The sequence below is a fragment of the Chelonoidis abingdonii genome, chromosome 1 (assembly GCF_003597395.2).
Source record: "Chelonoidis abingdonii isolate Lonesome George chromosome 1, CheloAbing_2.0, whole genome shotgun sequence".
Taxonomy (NCBI): domain Eukaryota; kingdom Metazoa; phylum Chordata; order Testudines; family Testudinidae; genus Chelonoidis; species Chelonoidis abingdonii.
The window spans coordinates 166,355,081-166,365,989 of record NC_133769.1 but is presented as its reverse complement, the minus strand read 5'-3'; the positions used below and the strand labels follow the sequence as shown (position 1 = coordinate 166,365,989).

At 47.0% G+C, this 10,909-nt stretch overlaps 1 protein-coding gene across 1 annotated transcript in view; it reads right to left on the bottom strand.

Annotated features, from left to right (window-relative positions):
• The window catches only part of TMEM45A (transmembrane protein 45A), a 35,488-nt gene extending 29,937 nt beyond the window's left edge, over positions 1-5,551 (bottom strand). Inside the window, exon 1 of the mRNA XM_032781476.1 lies at positions 5,450-5,551. The gene's annotated coding sequence lies outside the window, so the exon portion shown is untranslated. The remainder of the gene's footprint in view (positions 1-5,449) is intronic.
• Positions 5,552-10,909: the final 5,358 nt, after the last annotated feature.

Below are 10,909 nucleotides of genomic sequence, written 5' to 3'. Positions count from 1 at the left end.
ACAGGGAGCGTCGGGAGACAGATGAGAGCAGATTTTTGGAGCAGACACTGTGTAGCTCCCTGCGTTGCAAATTCTGGCATTTCCCCCACCCCTCTCCATCAACTCTCTAAATGTAAAAGGCTTCAGACCAGATAAGCAGCTTCTCCGAGGGCTCCTCCCCCCGCCGTGCTGTTTGTTCCTCAAGCAACAGTTGTGAACATTCCAAAGCCTTGGTCGGCTCGCTCGCTGGAGCAAAGAGCAGCTGTGTTTGGTAGCTCCGGGGAGTACCTTCCGGTTTGTTGTAGACAGGAATTCTGGGAATACCTTTAATACCCTGGAGGCCAAACCAGTGCTGGTGAGTGTCCAACCTGATGAGCAGCGCTGCATTACCGCGCTGGCTGAGCTTTGTAAGTGTGGACAGCGAGTAGTGTGCGCGCTGTACCCTCTCACCAGCGCTGCAACTGTGCAAGTGTAGCCAAGCCCTTAGTCACCACAGAGTCATACCGTATTTACTGTATTGTTTCCTCTGTTCCCCTAAAAACCAACACAGGGTCACTCTTGTATTAGTTTATATTACAATGCCGGCTTTCGGTCAGATAGAAAAGAGATGGAGCTTATTCATGATGCATACATTCACTGCATTCATACCCTCATGCACCCACACCACCTACACAGGTGGAGAGTTACCTGGAGACAGCATGAGAGGCTGAGAAGCCGAAGCATGTAGTCTGGTGTGTCTGCCTGCGGTCCATGAATCCAGGCTGCTGAGCAGGTCAAGAAGCAGGGGCTGTGTGCATACCTCTTTCCTCTTGTTTTGGAACTGGCGGCTCCTGTCGACACGTGCAGGGTATGGCTACACTTGGAAATGTGACAGCGCTGGGAGTTACAGCTGTGTTCGTACAGCTTGTAGGCAGCGCTGCAGTGTGGCCACACTGACAGCTCCAGCGCTGCAGTGTGGCCACATTTGCAGCATGTTGCAGCGCTGTTGGAGTGCGTGCATTGTGAGCAGCTATCCCCAGAGCACCTCGTCCCATTTTGGCGCTGTGGGTTTGGGAAGGGACGGAAGGTGCAGGTCATTCTGCTTCCTGTCCCAATGCCCCGTGGTGCAGTCGCTACACATCCAGCAGTTTGGTGCATTGTGAAGTCTGCAGCGCGATTTCTGTTAGAAATGGAGCCCTAGCTGCTGAGGCTTTGGTGATGAATGTCACCAGCACATCACATTTGGCAGTTGAGCTATTCCTTCAGCCTCCAAAGTGACAGTGAGGAGTCCGTGACGATGATATAGATTGCCTGAAACGCGCGTGAACTAAATTGCTGTGGCAGTAATGAGCGTGGTCAGCACCGTGGAACGCCGCCTTTGGGCTCGGGAAACAAGCACTGAGTGGTGGGTCAACATCGTCCTGCAAGTCTGGGATGACGAGCAGTGGCTGCAGAATTTCGGATGAGAAAAGCCACTTTCATGGACTGTGTGCTGGAGCTCCGCCCCAACCCTGCGGCGCAAGGACACGAGATTGAGAGCTGCCCTGTCAGGGAGAAGCAGGTGGCTATTGCAGTCTGGAAGATGGCAGCTCCAGACAGCTTACCGATCCAGGTCGTGAACCAGTTTGGAGTGGGAAAGTCGACCGTTGGAATAGTGTTGATGCAGTTGTGCAGGCCATTAATCGCATCCTGCTAGAAGAACCGTGATCTCTTGGGAACGTGCAGGACATCGTGGATGGCTTTGCACAAATGGGTTTCCCTAACTTTGTGGAGTGGGGCGGATAGATGGGACGCATATTCCTATTCTGGGCACCTACCCCACTGGTATCCGGTACATTAATCAGAAGGGGTATTTCTCTGTGGTCTCCCAAGGTGTGGATCACCGTGGGCGTTCACTGACATTTACGTAGGATGGCCTGGAAGGTGCATGATGCACGCATCTTTCGGAACAGTGGCCTGTTCAGGAAGCTGCAGGCAGGACTTGTTCATAGACCGCAAGATCACAGTAAGGGACGTCGAAATGCCCATTGTGATCCTTTGGAGACCCCGCTTACCGTATAATGCCTTGGCTATGGAAAACGTAACAAGGAATAGCTGTGACAGGTAAAGGACCTCAGTTCAACCTACAGGTGAGCCGGTGCAGAATGACTGTTGAGTGTGCTTTTGCGTTTAAGCGCGGAGGTGTCCTTCATGGGAGCTAGACTTGGGGAAAGCAGCATCCTGCCGTTATATCTCGTTGTGCTGTACCCTCCAATGATATTTTGAAGGGGGAAGGGTGAAACAGTCAGTGGTACGAAGTGGACCTCTGAGCGTTAATGCCTGGAGGCTGAAATTTGCACAGCCAGAGAGCAGAGGCTTACTGAGAGGCCCAGCACAGGGCTTCAAGGATTATGATGCCTTAAGAGGGCTTAATTTGAGGCTGAAAAGCCAACAGTAATGTTTGGTGCTTGCACAGGAAGTGAAGTGCAGTGGTTACAGATTTTGGCAGTGCCTGTGTTTTTCCTTGGGTACAGTATGTTTCACTTCTGCAATAATAGAAAACTGTTTTTAAAGCCAGACTCCTTTGATTAATATAAGTACATGAAAAGGGCAGGGGGTAGGGTGCTGAACTGTACAGTCAGAGGTTTGAATATGTCCTGCTGATGTGGTGCAATGCCTGTGCACTTCAGATTATATGCTACATGGTGATGGGGGTTGGTGCATAGGGTAGAGTCGTAGTTCTCAGGGCTGCTAGTGTGACGTACAGGTGTTGGGCGGCAAGCTGTGTGGTTAAGAACCAGGATCTGGAGACGGGGGTTTTGAGCAAACAATGGGGTAAGGAGAGAGCTTTGGATGCTGGGGTGGGGTTAATCTCTCTCCTCCCTGTCACACTCCACCCCACCCCCCTCTTTTGATAAGCACATTGCAGCCACTTGAACGCTGGGATAGCTGCCCACAATGCACCACTCCCAACAGCGCTGCAAATGCTGCAAATATGGCCACACTGCAGCGCTGGTAGCTGTCAGTGTGGCCACACCGCAGCGCTGTTCCTACACAGCTGTACGACCACAGCTGTAACTCCCAGCGCTGCACATTTCCAAGTGTAGCCATACCCTAAGTAGCAGAAGATAGGCCATATCCTGGTCCCACTGACATCAATAAGAGTTTTGCCATTGACAAATCCTGGTTCAACAGTGTCTTAAGACTAATGAACTGGAGAAAGCCTTTAAATCTTTTGGTGCTACTGCTCTGGCCACTTGCTGCTGTAAATGAAAAAATGGGCTAGTCACAGAAAGATACAATATTCAAGAGAAGACAGAAAACAGCCAACAGTAAGTCAAAAGGAAGTTTATCCAAAGATAGCTGCAATCGTTCACTCCATTTTACTATTCTACCCCTATGGTAATTCTCCTTGTTTCCACCCATATTCTCCAGAGACAAAAAATATCTCTAATATTACCCACAGAGGGTAAATATGAGGAAAGCCCAAATAAGTAATGCTTGAATGTTGTAAGAAAACATTTGAATTAGAGCAGGGTGAATAATGGATTTTTCAGTTTGCTGGCAATTTGAAAGAATCCAAAAAAGTTTTTTTGGGTCAAAGTGAAAACAACTTCTTTTTAATATTTCCAGCAAATTACAAAGTAAAACAAAAATTGAGTTGGCTCACAATCAAATGTTTCATTTTTATGTTACTGAAATATTTTGATTTTTCAGTCTGGTCAAAACTATTCAGTGAACTCAACGCATTGACTAGTTTCAGGTCAACCAAAACTATGTTTTTCAGCAAATAAACTATTCACTGACAAAATTTCATCCAGCTCTAATTTGGATTAGGAATGGTGATTTTAGTGTGAATGATCAATGTGTCCTCAAAAGCAACACAAACACATTTTTATTTCCAATGGTGACCTACTTATGGTGACTCTCAAGTGTGTGCCATTTCTCAACAGATGAACAAAAACAGTTACACAAGATCATAATACTATCAGAATAAAGCTATAACACCAGACAAATCACAAGTAGCAGGTGTGCAAATAGAAAATGATCACTCAAGCTCTGATTTACAAATACAGCGGTATAAATGCTTTAAAACTTTAGCTTCTTGTGCATTTCAGTTGCCAACTGCTGAAAATTCTAAAAACTGCCTACTAAAAAGGTAAAAAAATATTTGGGCTATGCAATTCGGTGAACTTGTAAAGTTGTAGAACTATGAGAGTTGGAGAATGAGTGATTTCTGACAATTGGAATAACATGGAGCAATTAAAAAGAACAGGAGTACTTGTGGCACCTTAGAGACTAACAAATGGATTTGAGCATAAGCTTTCATGGGCTACTCAGAGATTTTTAACAGAATAAAGCAAAATAGGGAGCCTGGTAGTTTGGGAGTTTCTTACATTTAATAACTGATTATTATTAAATTCCAATTCAATTCTTTCAGCTAGAAACTGAAGACGAAACACAGATTTCTCTCAACCTGAAAGACCCAAGAAGGAAGGAGAAAGGTAAACAGTGCCAGCAGTTTAAAACTAAGTAGGATTTGTTTCATTTACATACATAACATTTTCAGCAGTCTCTATTTCATGATTCAGAATTGCTGATGTAAATGATTTATAGTAACTGAAGTAAGAAGTCATCCACACTTTGAGTGGAATAGTCCAGAATATTTATGGGTTTAAAATGGAGCGCATTATTATCTAATCCCATAAAAAGTTAGCAGATATACAGTATCTGAATGTACTCTAGAGTGTCAGTACCGCTTGCCTATAACAGACACACTGTACATGTAATAAATGAGGGTACTCTGCTATCCCTCAGTTCTCCTGCTATGCACTTCTCATCGTTCAGCAGAGGATCTCAACAAAAGTCTGTATCTGCAAAAAGAACAGGAGTACTTGTGGCACCAAAAGTTAGGGATGTCAATTAATCCTCAGAGCAACTCTGAGGAGTTACCCAGAGCCAGGAATAGTACCCAAAACTCCTAGTCCTTTGCTCTAACCACTGGTCCACACTAGTCTGATTAGTCAGGGCTGGCTTGTTTTAAAAAGTTTGTACAAGGGAGAGAATGCAAGACACTAGTCTAGAGTAAGGAAGGCAGTACCTGAGAGCACACGTTGCTGGATGCAACTCCCCTCCCCATTGAGAAGGAAATGGGGCTCAAGCAGCAGACAGGACACCAGGATTTAAAATCAGAGGAATAGCCCTGTTAGTCTGGATCTGTAAAAGCAGCTGTGGCACCTTATAGACTAACAGACGTTTTGGAGCATGCTCCAAAACGTCTGTTAGTCTATACGGTGCCACAGGATTCTTTGCTGCTTTTACAGGATTTAAAAGCAAATAATTTAGGGGATGCATGCAGGGAACACCGTTACAGCCGCTCAACTGCTTTTAAATCGGAGGCTCTGGTGCAAGGGGCAGGCGGCATCTGCTTTGAGGCACGGACTGATTTCTTCCCTCCCCACAGTCAGTACAAAGTTTAAACCATTTTAACATATACTAAGCAACCCCTTACCTAGTTTGGTCTGTTTCTCTGCAATTTCTTCCTCCTGCTTTCTTGCCTGTTTAAACTTGAACTGAGACCAATCTGCGGCCGTTGACTCCAGCCACCTTTACAGTCCAGCTGTGCGCCGAGTCCCCGCCGCCTCCCATCTCTGAGTGGGAGGGAAACATTAACACCCCCTTTCCCCGCGTCTTCTTTGCAGCACATAGAAAACGCCTCCGATTGTTGTCTGCAAAGGATGCGGTCCCCCTCCCCCACCACAGCTGCCCAGCTGTGCCTCCGCCGGCTGCACCGCTGGGCGCTAAACTCCAGCGCTGGCCTGTCTGCAACGCCCCCCGATTGCCTTTCATTGGCAGCGCTGCCGTCTCGGCGCCTCCGGATGGGCTCCAGGCGCAGTCAGTTTCTTGGCTCCCGGGTCCGCGTGTGGAGGACAGGCAAGCCGCCCTCTGCAGGAGCAGGGCGGGCGGGGACGGCGGAGCCTGCCTGGAGTGATGTGGCACTGAGCGGCGGGGAGGGGAGGGGTGAGTGTCTGGGCAGGGGCGCCTCTCTGGGTTCTTGAATGTATGTACAGAGTCAATCCCAAACTGAGGGTTTAGGGCACTGTCCCTGCCCCCGCAGTCTCAGTCATTTAAACTGGCAGGCTCACACCTTGTGAAGTTGTTAGGAGGATGCTGGATTTTACAGGGCGTTTCAGTCGGACACTAGTCCTGTATCTCTTTAATTTGTATTTTACTCATGTCCGCAGGGGGCTCAAAAGGGGGGCATAGCCGGGGCCACCCTCCAGGACATACCAGCGTTTTGGTGTCCTCCTTCAAACAACTCGCAGTGGTTTCCCCAGGAATTGAAATTGGGGAGGTGTTCGAATTTCTGGGGCGGGGGGGGGGGTCAGGGCTGATGAGTGGTGAGACCCTGAAGGTGAAGGTGGGCTATATGACACCATAGTAAAAACTGAAAAAATGTTTCATGATCATTTTATTAGATTTAACTCATGTTTTAAAATCCTCACACAAATTAAAGTTGGCTACTCAAGCCTCCCGCCCTATGGAGCACTATATCTACATCCTTCTTGGTTTCTTGTTATAATTTTGCACGACTCTGCTAATGAACTTCCTGAATGCAATGCATTCCTCTTTGGTGGCTTCTTGTGTGTCTGGTACTTCCATTCCTTCAACTGATATGCTCATTTAGTTCATTCATATGATCAGGCAGAAGGTGACTTCTTTCAGAACACACAATTCTATTCAATGATGGAAAAGAACACTCAGCTGTAACTGTTGTGACGGGGAGTAGCAAGAGATGAATTCCTACGTCTTTCATCCCAGGAAAAAACATAAAGATTGGGTCGAGCCACTAGTGATGATAAAAAAAAAGTTGAAGTCAAATCTTCATTCATTCATCGTATGATATTCCACTCTGTATTCAAATTCTCTATTCTGTCCTGAGCGCATAGCAGCCTCATAGCTGGTAGTGCCTCACTCCATTCAACTGTCGGTATTTTATAGGGATAGGGATCTGTAAAAGCTACGCAGAGGTTGAGTAGAATCTAGAAGTTGCTGCTGTCGATTTTTAAGAATCAAGTCTCTGTACTTTTTCAGTTGTCTTAACAAACACTTGTCCTCTTCATTTAAGGATTCAATATAAATGCCTTCATTAGTCAACTTCTGAACTGAAGTCTTTGCTTCTTCCAGTAAACTTGATTGATCCAAATGTGGCATCCATTGCTGAACAAAGATCTACTAGTGTTGTAGCAGAAACCTGGATGGTATTGTTTAATGACCCAAGTGATTTCAACAGTAGACTTACAAGAGATAGAACGGCAGTAGTCTTCTCTGAACGTAGTAGTAAAATTAATCCACCAGCTTCACTACTTAGATCCATCCCATCTTGGTAGATACTTTCCAAAGCCAGTAATAACATCTCAAGTAATTTTAAGACAACAGCCAAGGATTGCTTTTGAGAAAGTCAGAGGGTTTTCCCAGGTTGGACTAATTTGAACTTCTGTCTCAGTGTATCTTCTATATTTTCCAAGATATTCAGTCTTTTTGGACTCTTGCTGAAAAAAGAATATAATGAAGACATTAAATTTATAGCCTTTTTAATGTATTTTGAAGAGTCTGCAGCTTGTACGAACGCTAGTTGGAGTAGATAACTTCTGCAGTGTGTACAGGAGATATTAGTGTTATACTTTTCTCTGAGCAAACCTTGTACTCCACTATGTCTTCCAGAGAAGTTTGCAGCTCCATCAAATGCACAAGCAGCCATCTGTTTGGGGTCCAACTGACAAGCATTTAACTCTTCTAAGATGTGGGTTGTCACAGATGCAGCTGATGTGTCTTCTATAACTTGAATATCTAGAAATGCATCTACTGGCCTACCACTGGCATCAAGATAACATACACAATTACTTAATACTTGACACCCATTTGCATTGGTGCATTCATCAGCCATGTACACACATTTTTTTAATGTGGTGAGAGAATTCTTCAGTTTTTCAGCTCGAGTCTTTCACTGTTGCACATGTTTCTAGCCTGTCAGTTGAGTTTCTTGCAGAAAGATAGTGAGCATTTGCTGGTTTTGTTCAGAACCAGTGTTCAACTTCAGGATGAACAAGTGACAAAGCACTTAACATTGGCCTGCAGTTTGCAGTGTGTGGTACAGGCAAGTCTTATCTTACGCGGGGGTTCCGTTCCGCAGTTAGCGCATAAAGTGAAAACTGTGTGTACTCAAAATTACAACCCCAGGACCTTTAAATCCCGCCCGCAGCTCCGGCGACCGGGCCAGAGTGGTATTGAAAGGGAAGCGGCAGGAAGCCCGGTGGAGCCCTTTAAATGCTGGCCCTGGCCCGGCCGCCGGAGCTCCAGGCAGGATTTAAAAGGCTCCACCAGGCTTCCAGTCACGGCAGGCAGCCCAGAGGAGCCCCTTAAATGCTGGTCCCGGCCCAGCTGCAAAAGCTGCAAGCGGGATTTAAAGGGCTCCACCTGGCTTCCTGCCACGGTGGGGAGCCCAGAGGAGCCCTTTAAATCCCACCTGCAGCTTTGGCAGCCGGGCTGGGGCTGGCATTTAAAGGGCCTGGAGCTTCACGGTGGCTGGAGCCTCAGGCCCTTTAGTTCGCCCCAGGGGCTACCAGCCATGTCTGCATCTGGGAGCCCCCTGGGTGATTTAAAGGCCCCAGGACTCCCAGCCACAGCTGGTGCCCCAGGACCTTTAAATTTTGAGGCCACGCCTCTTCTGCTTGAGGCCATGCCCCCTCCCGGACTCTGGCCCTACAGCATAAAGCTGAAATCATGCATGTTAAATATGTGTAAGTTGCAACAGACCTGTATCTCTTGCTTAAATAGAAAGTATGATGCCACAGCCATGTTTGTTCACATGAACTGTGTTGTGTCGCCAGCATTCTTAACAGCCTCATTAACACTCACCGGTGTTGTCCTGTGTCAGTGGTGACTCAGAGTTCAGAGGTGCCTTCACATGAGTTCACCTCCCAGGTGGGGGGCAAGAAGGCACCTTGCTCATTCCTCCAGCTGCTCACTGTTCTCTCTGGCCACCATTGTTTGTTGTGCCACCGCTCACTCCATCACTCTGTTGCCAATGGCCCTGCACCGTCACCTTCTGCTGCTACCTGCCACTGTGACTTCTGCCAGTTGGTCTCTTGAGGTTCCACCAGCTCTCAGTGATTTCAGCTGAGCTCTCAGTGGGGGAACCTCACTGCTAGTGCAGACTGAGTCATCTCTTCCGCAGAAACACTGTCCCACAGCAGGTCTAAGCACTTAGACCTGATTATCAGTGTTTTCAGCTGTAGTGGTCACTTAACAAAACAAAAGACTATCTATGGAGCCTAATCAGCTCTGTCTTTAAACCATAGAGAGGGCCAGATCATCAAGCAAAACATCTGTCCTCAGCCTCTCTCCTGATGCCCTCAATCAGCACAGGCTTAGTACAGTTCTACTGCCGTTTACTCATACAATAAGAATAACAACGTTTTATTACCACCTCACCGCATTCAAGTGATTTGTAACCCAATCCCAGCCAAAATCTATCACTTGGGGAACACGGCTGTGTTTACTGAATACCTAGGTAGATTAGATATGAATGTAAATACAGTCTGGTCCTAAAGCCCCCAGCTCATCACTAGCTGTCAGGGAGAGCTCATTTAGACCTTGCTTACAAATCATAATTTGAAATTATTACATTGGCCAATGTCACCAAAAGTAATGCACTGACATTGTCATAAAAAACAACAGTTGTATAAGGAAGCTAGTCTATGTTCATAGTTTTCAAATCTATTTTACTTTTTCAGATACACATATTTTATCATACACTTTATATGCTTTTAAAGTGGGTATTTAATGTTTCATTTCAATTCAAATTTCCAAACAATCACTAAATTGGCAACACTGCATATAACTACTTCACAAAAGTGAGGGAGGGGGGAATTCAGGGTGGGTGTACACCTAGGGGCCATGTAGGGAAATCTCTGTGCAGGAATCAGCAATTCTCACTGCTGGTTTCATCTTTGTGCTCATTTGAATAGTCACAGGTTGGCAGCCACAGCACAGTTTAAGTGCCTTGGGCAGCTCTGTTCTGGGGTCAGCTCAGTTACTAGTCCTGATCTACATTATGCAATTAGGTCAACACAAGGCAGCTTACGTCAACCTAACTCTGTAAGTGTCTACACTAAAACATTGCTCCCACCGACATAACTTGCCCACTACACCGGCTTAATGAGGCTATGTCTACATTACCTCAGTAAGTCAACCTATGCCACACAACTCCAGCTACGTGAATAACGTAGCTGGAGTCAACATACCTTAGGTCGAGTTACCACGGGGTCTACACTGTGGGTGGGTCAACGGGAGAAAATCTCCCATCAACTTACCTTACTCTTCTCATCGAGGGTTGAGTGAAGTACCGGGGTAGACTGGAGAGTGATCTGCAGTCAATTTGGCAGGTCTTTACTAGACACGCTAAATCAACTGCTGGTGGATTGATCTCAGAGCATTGATCCCAGCTGTAGTGTAGACCTGCCCTAACTCCATCTTTGTGAGAGGTGTAGCGCTTAGTTTGATGTACACTGCTACCCTGCTATAACGTGGTCGTGCGGAGCCAAAAATCCCTATCGCACTATAGCTGAAACCCCGTTATATCGGGGAAGGGGCGGCAGGGCTCCTGCGGTGATTTAAAGAGCTCCGGGCTCCAGGCGCTACTGGGAGCCCCGGGCCCTTTAAATCACCGGTGAGCCCTGCTGCCGCAGCCCCAGGGTAACAGCAGCAGGGCTCCAGCAGGATGTAAAGGGTCCGGGGCTCCCCGCAGCAGCCAGAGCCCTGGACCCTTTAAAGCGCTGTCCGATCCCTGCTGCCAGAGCCCCGGGGTAGCGGCAGCAGGGCTCCAGTGGTGATTTAAAGGGCCCAGGGCTCCCTGCAGCAGACGGAGCCCCGGACCCTTTAAAACACTGCCGGAGCCCCGCTGCTACCA